This window comes from Mixophyes fleayi, chromosome 8, assembly GCF_038048845.1.
Source record: "Mixophyes fleayi isolate aMixFle1 chromosome 8, aMixFle1.hap1, whole genome shotgun sequence".
Lineage (NCBI taxonomy): Eukaryota > Metazoa > Chordata > Amphibia > Anura > Limnodynastidae > Mixophyes > Mixophyes fleayi.
This window is the reverse complement of record NC_134409.1, coordinates 53,445,482-53,457,998: the sequence shown is the minus strand read 5'-3', so window position 1 is coordinate 53,457,998 and position 12,517 is coordinate 53,445,482. Positions and strand designations below refer to the sequence as shown.

At 40.6% G+C, this 12,517-nt stretch overlaps 1 long non-coding RNA gene across 1 annotated transcript in view; it reads right to left on the bottom strand.

Moving 5' to 3' along the window:
• The window catches only part of LOC142100075 (uncharacterized), a 75,993-nt gene that overhangs the window by 18,479 nt on the left and 44,997 nt on the right, over nucleotides 1–12,517 (bottom strand). Inside the window, exon 4 of the long non-coding RNA XR_012678686.1 lies at nucleotides 2,379–2,451. This is a non-coding gene — a long non-coding RNA (uncharacterized LOC142100075). The remainder of the gene's footprint in view (nucleotides 1–2,378; nucleotides 2,452–12,517) is intronic.

Sequence of the window (12,517 nt, the reverse complement as noted above, 5' to 3'; positions counted from 1 at the left end):
TTAGCAGATTCATCAATGGAAAGTCAGAGTAACGGCATGGAACACTGGCACATCGGCAGTTCAGTAGAAACAATAACGGTGAAGAACTGAGCTGATCTGTAAGATGATAACTCAGAGCAATAGCAGGTGAGTCATTGATACAGCGGCAGTTTAGTAGAAACAATAACAATGAGGAACTTAGCTGATCCGTTAGATGGTAACTCAGAGCGACAGCAGATGAATTACTGGTATAGCGGAAGTTCAATGTAAACAATAATAATGAAGAACTTAGCTGATCCAATATATGGTAACTCAGAGCAACAGCAGATGAATTACTGGTACAGTGACAGTTCAATAGAAACAACAACGATGAAGAACTTAGCTGGTCCGTTATATGGTACCTCAGAGCAACAGCAGATGAATTACTGGTACAGCAGCAGTTCAGTAGAAATAACGTTGAGGAACTTAGCTGATCTGTTGAGATGGTAACTTAGAGCAGCAGGTGTAAGGAGTTCCTAACGAGGCTGGAGTTCCATAGAGAAGCGCTGAAGACGAGTCAACCAAGCCGAGCATAGAACACCGCTGCAAAGGACAAGTAATGTAGAAGTTCTAGTGGAGACACTGAAGAGATCCTACAGCCGACTTGGAAGAGAAATGCACGGCAGCTACAGGTAAGTACACAAAGGAAGTCCAATCCTGATGAGAGTGAGTAACTCGAAGAACAGGCATCAGATAGCATGGAACTGGTAGGTTTAAATAGCGCTCCAAAGTACCAGGGCCAATGAGAACGGATGGGAGGTCATAAGGGTGAGTGGTGGCTGACACATGCGCAGAACAAACCACCAGGTGGAGACTAATAGCAAAGCACTGAGTTCAGGATGCCATATTCACTGCTTATGAGATAGAGGGGCCGGCGTGTGGCACTGCCACTGTCCGTCTAATGAGCTCTGATATTGCCGCTGCTGACCCTCTCCAATGTATTGCTGCTGACCATCTCCAATGTATTGCTGCTGACCCTCTCTAATGTGTCACACATGCTGCCTAATGGTTACTTACTTGGTGTATATTATTTTTCCAAATAAAAATGTAATTGATGCAGACATCTTTAATGAGGATGATGATAAGGGTGATGATAGCATTGTCATTTGTCACCATTGATGAAGATGACCACTGTTATCCAAAGCTGTGTCTAGTCTTGTAAAGAACTGCACTGAAAAATTATTGAAATGAGGTAAATGGGTTTTTGCACTAGCTCAGAATTGGCATAGATTGAGTCTTATTTCATATGTTTATTGGACTCGCTTTGCCCTTTTCAACTGCACTTCAGCTGAGATATTTGGTGAAAACGTACTAATTTTAGCCAGTCAGATCAGTGCAGACTTTGGCTAAAATCTGTGAAAATATAGACAGTTATGAAGGGATCATTAAAATTAGACTGAAAATGACTGAAAATGAAAGTTTGTTATATAAATAGTAATATAGGAACAAAAATAACTCAAAATCACATAATTTTACCGGTTTTTCACAAAACCAAAAGCAAAACTTTTCATGATTTTGGGGCAAAACCGGTTGTAAAACCAAAACACAAAGACGTTTTATAACCAAAACCACATTCAAAACCAAAACACGGGGGTCAGCGCACATCTCTATTAAAACGCACACATTAAAATCCTTCATACAGTATATACACTATAGTCCTTCCATATATGTCATTTAAATTGTATCCATAATATGCTTCTACATTATATAGACATGGACAAAAGTGTTTTTTGGGGGTGTTTAGGAGAAGAGGGGAGATATAGGGTAGACATATTTAAAAAATGCATTTAAAAAAGAAAAAATTACAAGGCTTTCTAAACACACATACAAAATGTAGCCTAGAAGTAGTCTTGCTGGAACTTTTACTTCAATAGAAGCTGGAGAGCCAGAGGTTGCCTACGTTTGGTAAGAACTGACTACAGTCACACATACCTTTGCCACAAGATACATAAATCCACTATGCAAGCACTGGCTTTTTAAAGGTGTTAGTGGGATATAGTAAATTACATCTCTGTGTAGACAGGGAGTAGTTGTCAGGCACCGTCCCTAGGTGCTGGGGACAGTCGCCTGCCTCTCCTGGCCGCTTGCGTCCCATTTCCTAGCAATTCTTGGTGAATCTGGAGTGATTTGCTAATAGGTCTGTAATTCGGCTAACTTGACTTGCCCATCTCTAATTATAATTAGGTCTATTAACAGAGAGGTTAGTATTATTGCTGCTGATCTGAAACTTCCAAGCACACCTCATGATGTAACTCCAAAATTTAGCAAATTGCTCATATATTGAGAATCCCTACACCACTTAGTTTGTGGCTTTTACAATAAACTAACACTGTATTTCAAGATAGTTCTGGATAAGGTACCTTGGCTTCTTGACATGAGTATTCAGGTCTGTTTCTATATTTTGCTGCTTGACAAAGTATCCATCTGTAGGTCCTGGGAATGATAGGAAAAGCTAAATTACGGAATTTCTAAAACATAGAGCTTCTTAGTTAATAACTGGCTCAAAGGGGGAAACCAAAAATTTACAAGGCCCTTAGAAGTCTCGCATGTGCGCAGTGGTGCACATTATTAGTTATTACGGTAGAGAAATCTATTTTCACTTTGAGAGATTTCAACTCAAACAACGTAACGGAGTGTCATTGCGCGAGGTTCCCACAAAAGTGTTTTGAGGTAAAAGTACACTGGTGGCCAGAAAGCATATAGTTTTATATGCTGATTCAACAGACTTGAAAATCTGACCCAAAACTATTGTGCAATATTGTTGCAGCCTCTTTCTCCATCTTTTAATACCTTCTGTCGAAACATCAGATTCCTGAGTTCTTCATTTGACAGCAAAGGGGTTAATAGCCACTGGATTATCTGAAGGTGCTGTGATTCAATATGTCACAACTCCACATGGAGTGCAGGCAAGCCAGCCTTCTGCATGTAAGCTGTGCATTGTAATGAAAGGATAATTGTACGGTAGTTTAATGCTAACTTAACTGAAATGGAGTCTGAATGGAATACACATTATTATTTTCATGCATCAACTGTTTATAAAATTATAGGCCTGAAGTAATGCAGAATAGAGCAGACTATATCTGCCTCTGACAGAACTCATACTGCCATGTAAAGGAAAGACTCCATCTGCCAGGACAATGTGCATTATAATCTGATTGTCTTTAGGCTGTACACAAAATAAAAGGGGGTATAGCAAGAAGAAAAATAGAACATTAGGAAATATTAGAGGAATATTTTAGAAGCAACAGGAAGGTACAAATTAGGTAATTGCAAATTTCCTGGATAGACATTAGCTTTTCACGTTACTGAATTAGGTTTTTTGCTAGTCATAGAAACTCAGAGTTGTGATGAACTTTAGAAGGTGCCTGAAAGTCAATGCAATATTCATTACCTCTCTCATTAGAGTGCTGTAGAAACAGCTAATTGAAGAGTAGGCACTCAGAAATGACAGGATATTAGTGTTTTCATTTGACTACCCTGTAAGGCTAATTAACGACCATTCAAAAGTGCAAATCCACAGTACAAACCAGGGCTGGCTGGCAGATTTTAGCCTGGCAAGCACACAGCACTGGTCAATAAGTAACATCCCATCCTTAAAAGATGGTTTTGGGTACAATTAATATATTTATCAATATAAAAAGAGTCTATTTTAGTGTTGCTTAATCAGTGGTACTTTATTATTATAAATTATAAATCTTAAATAATGAAAATAAATAATGCAACAAAAACATATATGGTACCAAGTCATTAAGGAAAGCAAGGCAAAAAAAAGGAGTAACTTTATACCTTGCAAAACCATGTTGCATTGGAGGGGGAGGTAAATTTAAAATGTGGGTACAGATTTATAGTTGGGGTAGGGCATGTCCTAGATCAACTTTGAATTTCAGTGTAAAAATAAAGTTATTGAGTATTTGCGTGCTACATGATAAAAAAAGCCAGTATTTTCTTTATGTGCAAAATACTAAACTAATTTGCACCCCCTGCATTGCAAAATGGTTTGTCCAGATCAAATGTACTCCTTTTTTTGCCTTGTTCTCCTTAATGACTCAGGCCCATATATGTATAAGTAACCTTTTTTCAAAAATGCGCACACTGCAAAATGTTATGTACACATACAAAATATTAAAACTTGGGTCATATTAATTAGAAATCAAACATATTAGCATTAGTAAAGAGACAGATACTGCAGCCAAATTAAATGTCTTAGAGTATTGAAGATTGCTCACACAGTTAACAAAGATCTCATCAGTGGTGAACTTTCACTGACAATTTCCAGCACATCTTGAAATTGAACTAGTTCCAAAAGGTCTCGCTCTACAGACATGATCATAAATGCTTCAAGCAGGTCTTGTCCCATTGTAACTCCTAGTCTTTTCTTTATGAGATTCAGTCTGTTGAATGCTCTTTCACATGCCACTTGTGTGAAAGACAGAGTCAGCAGGTACTCATATGCCACAGAAAGATGCTCATAAACGGCTGAATAAAGATTGTAGTGAATTAAGAAGTAATCTGTGACAGCAGGGGAAGTAATTTTTACACAATTTGCACTTTGTTTTGCCATCCTCTATATCAGCAGATACATCCGATTCATCCTCATCTTTACCACTTTCTAGAATTACCTCTAGCCATCTTGCTTCATCCAAGTGCCCTGTCAGCTTAGGAAAGAAGCTCGCAAAATTGAGTTCACTAATCGAAGACTGTTCATTAGCTTTAGCCAAATTCGAAATCCTTTTTAGAGTGCCCTCTTCAAAACATTTTAGATCATTTTGAATATTTAAAAAAAAAAAAACTAGGATTCAAATACTCGGTATCCAAGTGCTTATTTACAGAGAATCTCTCTGTAAGATTATAATGCTAAAATTTAGTCACAAATTGGTCTGTGCACTTCCACACAAAAATATTGCAGTTCATCAGTTCGACGTTCATCAACTGAGATCTCACCTGCCACTTGTTTCTTTTGTGACAACCCATCTCATTTGGTTCTCAGTTTCAATCTACAGGAAAGAGATTATTTCACTATTGGCTATAAATTCATTCATTTTTAATGCAAAATGTTTAGCCTTTTCTTTAATTCGATCAAAATCAATTTTCTTTAGCTGGTCAATGCCATCCTCAACCATATCAAAAATGGGAAGAAATACATTTACTGTTAAAATGGTCTTGAACTCGCACAACTTTTCATATCAAGTTGTAGCTTCAGAAGTGGCCCTTGAATCACAGTTTTCTAACTGCGAGATTGAGATTAAAATCTCAATAACATCAAAATACAGGGTCCGTGTCTCTCCAAATTACCAATTAAGGGCTCCTCCTTTGCCTACTATCATGTCTCACCAATTTTATGCAATCTTAAAAGCTTTTCTTGTCCTTGTCTTTTGTGAAGTTGTTCGGCCCATATGTTCATACGTTTGTGGGAATCCTCAACAAAAGATGCTATGAATTTAACAGACCAAAGAAATGTTTAGCTTCAAGGATTTCAAATCAACTAGAAATGCATAGATCGAAGATGTGGCTATAACACCAATTGTAAAGCACTTCAAAATAAGCCATGAATAGTTCATTGAATCCTCGGCCAAATGCATAGTAACCGGGAGAACAGAAATGAGTCGTTCTTGGATTCTCTCTTTTTTAACATATGTATTGACAACTGTTGCTTGATATACAATTCCTGCATCTTTTTTGGAATCAATTTGGATGCTAAATCTCTTTGCATCAATTTCAGAAACAATTATTTGCTTAATGCGATTATCAATTGCCATAACCGATTTATTTACGGTCTTGTATGATAAAAAAGTCACTAGACTTCCACAATCAATTGTTCCTGCTTTTCCTCTTTCTTGCAAACATTTTTTTTTTCACTCTCTTGAATACATTTTTCAAGGTGGTTTTTTAATGGACATCATAATGGGATAACAGTAAGATCATTTATAAAAAAAATCCCATGTTTACTCTCACTGTTATTAAGATTGTAGATGATTCATTAATTCCATGGGCACAAAATTGTTGATCAATATAATTTGTTGCCCAATAAATTTTACCACATCAAATATGCGTTTCATGACTATTTTAAAGTATCTCTTTCGTCTTGAAACTTGATCCCTGTTTATTAATGTATCCATGCTTCTGTTGTTCTTTACAATAATGTATGCATTAGCAGCATCACAATGACATTTTGAGGATTCACGCTTACTTACAGCTTGAAAGCAGTGTCTGATATTTGCACAGCCACTAACAAATGGTAACACAGCATCTGAAAAAGCGAAGCATATGCTGCAGGAAAATGCTTTGATTTTTCGTTCTTTTGCCTGAAATGTCAAGAGCGCCTAACATGGACTCTATTCTGTTTTCTCTGATAGTAGAAATCTGCCTCTGTAAATGGAATGTTGTCACAATCCATGGTAGTTGGTTGATAGGAATCTGTTCAACAAATACAATTTTTTTGTGCAATAGAGCTTAATGGAGAGGGCACATATGACAGGCTAGTAGATTTTACAATCACATCCAAGTCACAGCTCTGTTCTACTGTGATACCCTCTAGCTAAGGAGGGCTCCTAGGTTCAGCCTGTAGTTGAAGGCTTAGCTGAGAGCTGTTTTCAGGAGAGACCTCCAAATCACTGACACAGGCTTCTGAATCCACTTCTTTCTCATATAACACTGCTAGAGGGTTTGTATTAACACCTGTGCCAGCCAAAACCTCTTCGGTATACCTTTTATGGGATACATCGCTAGTCTGAAATAAACTTTGTGTCAGGGGAGCCCCAGAACTTTAAGTCATATAGCTTTAAAGCTGCACTGCCCCCAAGACCATTAAAGATCAACCACCTCCCCAGAGCCTTGAAGGCTGCTTAGTGCAGAACACATTTCCCAGAGCTAGTGAGTTTTTCCTGTAGGAAAACTGGATCTGTGTGATGGAAGGGGTGAGAGGAGGAGAACCAATGATAAGCTTCAATCACGAACATTGCGGCTTTTGATCTGTAGACTCTGTCCCTCTCATTTACTCCACCTTCCCCACCCATCTGCAGCCATTTTAAAGCTGTGTACAAAAAGTTCATCACTTAAGGTGTTAGTGCAGCTTTAAATATTCATCATGGAGAAACAAAAGGAAGGTCAACAAAATGTATAAATTTATGAATATGCATTTGAAACTAGAAAAATTAACACATGTTCGTTCCAGAAAAACCATGTACTGTTACAATGTAAAATGTTTTCATGCAAACGATTGTGTGCTATATATTCACTCAAACACCATCACCTTTTATTAATCAATACTTTGCATAATGCAAAATATTTTAAATACTTGTCATCTTATCATCTTGTACCATCAAGGCCCTGATTCATTAGGCTACGTATCTGCTGATTTTGAGTGTATGGTATGCAGGGCCGGTGCTAGGGTCCATGGTGCCCTAGGCAAAATCGGCGCCCTATCCCCCCCCCCCCCCCGCAAAAATCGGCGCCCTCCTCCCCCCTCACCCCGTCTTTTCTTACCTTGTCTCACCACCACCGCCTCTCCGCTCCGTCTCCTCCCCTCCACTCACTGACACTAGTAAGTGGAGGGGAGGAGACGGAGCAGAGAGGCGGCGGTGGTGAGCAATAGCCTCTTCCCCCCCTCCCCGTGCATCTGAATGCTGTGCGGCGGCCGTGACAGGTATCGTCAGTGGTCGCCGCACGGTTTTAAAATTAATTTCCAGTTCTGTGGCGCCCTCCAGGCGCCCTCCAGAGCCCGGTGCTCTAGGCAAGTGCCTAACCTTGCCTAATGGGAGCGCCGGGCCTTGATGGTATGCAAAATCACCCTGCACATGTTCAGAACAGGCAGATACAGCCGGTTAAACATTCATTTTCCGTGTGGCAGAAATCCTGCCGGTTCTATAAAGTGTTAAATATTGATTTTCTTAAAAAAGCATGCCTCCCACCTAATGCTATTAACCCTAGCACTGCCAGGCTAGTGCTGGTTTCCACAAAATCGGAAAGAAAAACATGTGGTCCCCCTGATTTCACAGAAACCAGCACTTGGCCAACCAGCCTGGGTTGTTGGCACTATGGCAGGGGGACACATGGCATGGGTTGCCCATGCCACAAGGACAGACCAACCCCAGGCTATTCAGCACAGTGCTGAATTCCCTAGGGAGTGTGATCCCCCAAAATCTTGTATGTGCCCCCAAGGAATACCCAGCCCCTTGCTGAAAGCACAAGGGCTCTTCCTACACCCCTGGGGCAGTGGGTGTATGGTAATAAAGCGGAGTAAAATTAAGAAAAAGTGTTAAGCACCATTTTAGATTGTTGAACTACAAGTCCCAGCCAGCTTGGACTGCCATTATCAGTCTGGGCATGCAGGTGTTTGTAGAACTACAAGCACCAGCATACCCATGGCTGCCAGGGCATGCTGGCACTTGGAGAACTACAAGTGCCACCATACCCTGACACCCATTGCTCAATGAGCCATGTAGTGCCACAAAGAAAAATTTAAATGAAACACACTACCCTTATTATTACTAGAGATGGTCACTGACCCTCGTGTTTTGGTTTTGTATTCGGTTTTGGATCTGGATTACCGTCGTGTTTTGGTTTTGCAAAACCGCCATTGCGTGTTTTGGTTTTGGTTTTGTTTTGCTATTTTGTTGGAAAATCAATGTTTTTGGGCCTAAAATAACCAAATTTAGTGCTCCACCTGTTTCTTGGATAAGTAATGTAATTGTAAAGCTAATAAATGATCAAAAAAACAGTTTAATTCCTGGTCGGTAGGCCTTCATTAATTCTACACACAAAACAGTTTGTCTTCCTCTCCATCTATGCCTATTGGCAATGCAGCCATCGTCTTTGGATGTATATTACACCCTACACTTATAGTTAAATATGTAAAGAAATGGACAAAGGCAGTTTGATTTCTGTCTCTATAGGCCCCCCTCCACTTGTCAAAAATACCAAAAAATTAAGCCGTTATAGACCGTACAATATTAATTTAAATGGAGAAAGCCAGTTTGGTTTCTGTCTCTATAGGCCCCCCTCCACTTGTCGAAAATACCAAAAAATTCAGCCGTTATAGACTGTACAATATTAATTGAAATGGAGAAAGCCATTTTGGGGTCACTGTGTGTATGACACCCTACCCTTAAGGATAAATTGCCCAAACAGCAGCCTTTCAAGACGGTACGTGATATGGAAATGCCCCAAGTCCCTTTCCTCTTTGGGGGTAGATTGCACGTTAGACTTAAATAGAAAGTTTTAAAAAGATGTTATCGTCATCATCTGGATCTTCATCCTCACCCTCATCAGTGTGTACATCATCATCACAGACTATCAATTCATCGCCGCTTGAATCGGCCATTAGAGAACAGTCAGTGCTTGGATGTCTTTGATGGTGAAGGCCTTCCTCGTGGAAGATGTAGTTCATTTTTATAAACATCATTTTCTCCACATTTTTTGGAAGAAACCTTTGACGGCGATCACTGACTAAGTTCCCGGCTGTACTGAATACTCGTTCCGAGTACACACTGGAGGGTGGGCAGCTTAGGCATTGCAAAGCAAGTTTGTACATGGGTTTCCAAATGGCCTGCTTTTCTTCCCAGAAAGGAAAGGGACTGTCTGACATTTACATATCAGTTACCTCTTGAAAATAATCCTCTACCTTTGCATGTTTATACTCGTATTGGATGGAGTTATGGGCAAGGTGACACATTTTTTTGAAAAATCCTTCAAACCAGCCCAGATGTTAAATTGTTCTGGTCTGCCCCCTGCGTCTTCCCTGCTTCTTTTTGGGAAATTTATTTTTTTACGAGCAGCAGCAGCTTGAGAAAGTGAAGGAGGACACGTCATCAAGCCGAGGCCCAGTTCAGCGGCCAACTTGCTGAGCAATAGCTCCTTGCAAAAGTTCACATCTCGCTCATTTACAAGTAAAGACTCAATGTAGGTCTTAAACCTTGGATCAAGCACAGTGGCCAAAACGTACTGATCCGAGTTCAAGATCTTAATAATTCGAGGATCATTGTGAAGCGAATGAAGTACTTGATCGACAAGGCCAACATACTTTGCTGAATTGCTTGCTTTCAGCTCCTCCTTCAGTTTCTCAAGCTGCTTTTCCAATAGTCTACTTAAAGGAATGACTTGGCTCAAACTAGCAGAGTCTGCACTCACTTCACACATCACAACTTCAAATGGTTTCAGCCCCTTGCACAGCACTGAAAGAATTCCCCACTGTGCAAGAGTGAAATACATCCCCCCTCCTTTCCCAATGTCATGACTTGTGCAATATGCTTGGATGGCTTTGCGCTGTTCCTCCATCCTCTGAAGCATGTACAGGGTGGAATTCCACCTAGTTACCACCTCTTGCTTAAGTTGGTGGCAAGGCAAGTTAAACTGCTCTTGGAGCTGCTGCAATCTCCTACATGCTGTGGCTGAATGCCTGAAATGGCCTGAAATTTTACGGGCCACCGAAAGCATCTCCTGCACCTCACGGTTATTTCGTTGGAAGCTCTGCACTACCAAGTTGATGGTGTCAGCAAAACAGGGAATGTGTTGGAACCCAGCTGTAATGCTTGCACTATATTGTTGGCGTTATCAGAAATGACATATCCGGGGGAGAATCCAAGTGGTATAAGCCATGTATCAATCACATCTCTTAGTTTGCGTAACAAATTGTCAGCTGTATGCCTGTTAGTGAAGCCGGTGATACAAAGAGTGGCCTGTCTGTGACAAATGTTACATAGTGGTGTAAATGATGCTGCTGTTCCTGCTGGTGAAGGTGAATGACCAACCCAGTGGCCTGTCACAGTCATATAGTCTTTGATTTGGCCACTTCCACTTGTCCACATATCTGTGGTTAAGTGGACAGTGGGAGAATGGCCTTTTTTATCCCAATCTCTACATTTTTACACACTTTTTGGTATAGTTGTGGAATTGCTTTACAGGAGAAATGGTGTCGTGATGGAATTCTGTAACGCGGACACAAAACCCCAATTAACTGTGAAAAACCAGCTGCGTTAATTGTGGAGATTGGACGCAGATCTAACACTAACATTGCAGCCATGGCGTCTGTGATTCACTTGGCGACTGGGTGACTGTTGTCATATTTGCTTCCCCTAGCAAATGATTGTTTCACAGTTAATAGCTGAAATGTAGGACTGCTCATTTTCTTGACCTGCCTCTGGGCTGACGATTCACCCCCAGCAGCAGCAACAGCAGCAGCAGTGGGACTAATGCTTTCTTCAGAGGAATCAATAATAGTGCAGGAGTCATCCAGCCTTAATAAGTGTGATGCCAGGCTAACTCCGAGCGCTACTGAGGATATTGATGAGGATGGTGTGGTGGGTGTATTTTGTAGCTGTCGTGATGTCGGTGACCGGAGGGTCCTAGCTGATGAGGGAGTGCTTGTAATTTTTTTGGAAGAACTTTCAGCTTTTCCCAACACTTTGCCATGAACTCTCGTTAAATGGCGTAACATAGACGAGGTTCCAAGATGGTTAAGGTCCCTCCCTCGACTGACTGTGGCTTGACATACACTACAAATTGCTATACAATTGTTGTCTGGATTTGGGTAGAAATAATTCCACACATGAGAAGTGGATTTTTTTGTTTTATACCCAGGCATGACAATGGCCATTTTCTTGTCACGTGCCAGAACTGCTGCCACTGGTGCAGGACTTACACAAACAACCTCATCCACAACAACATCCTCATTAACGCCCTCATCGCCTACACAAATCTCCCCCTCATCCTCTTCTAATTCCAAAGTGGCATCCTCAATTTGTATATCAACGGCTACACTCGGGCTGTTAAGGCACACATCAGCAGAACTGCTGAAATGTCCCTTCTTTATGGGTACACTAACAGAATGCTCACGATTAGACATCCCACTGTTGGATGGACTCTCCACAGGGATTGGTGTCATTTGTGAATCAGAGCAAACATTATCCTCTAATGCCTTATTGTTATCTTGCAGCTCGGCTTTGACGCGTAACAGTAGTTGTGCACCAATTGTAGGCTCTGTAACTTTTTTGGATCTGCCACTAATAGAGAAAGGTGAAGGCCTCATTCTCTCTTTGCCACTGCGTGTGTAGAATGGCATGTTGGCAATTTTTTTTTTATCGGCACTTAACTTTTCCTCAGTTACACTTCTTTTTCGCTTCAACACAGTAAAAAAAATTTTGCTGTGTGTTTTTTGGACTATTTTGAAACATTGTGTAGTTTGACATCGCCTTGCCCAGCTGACGTACTGGGAACACTACCGTCAGGACTGGTGACAGAACCTGGTTGCTCATTCTGCTCATATGTGGACTGCTTTGAATCCATTCTGAGCCCAAAGCACTTGTAGTGCTACAAATTGTTTTAGATACTGCTGACAAATATGACTTTTGACAGCCAGAAATATGTATGCACAATTATGGGGGACACCCCAAAGGCACTTGGGAGTGCTAAAAATTATTTGGTAAATACTGCTTACAAATATGACTTTTGACAGCCCGAAATATTTATGCACAATTATGGGGGACACCCCAAAAGCACTTGGGAG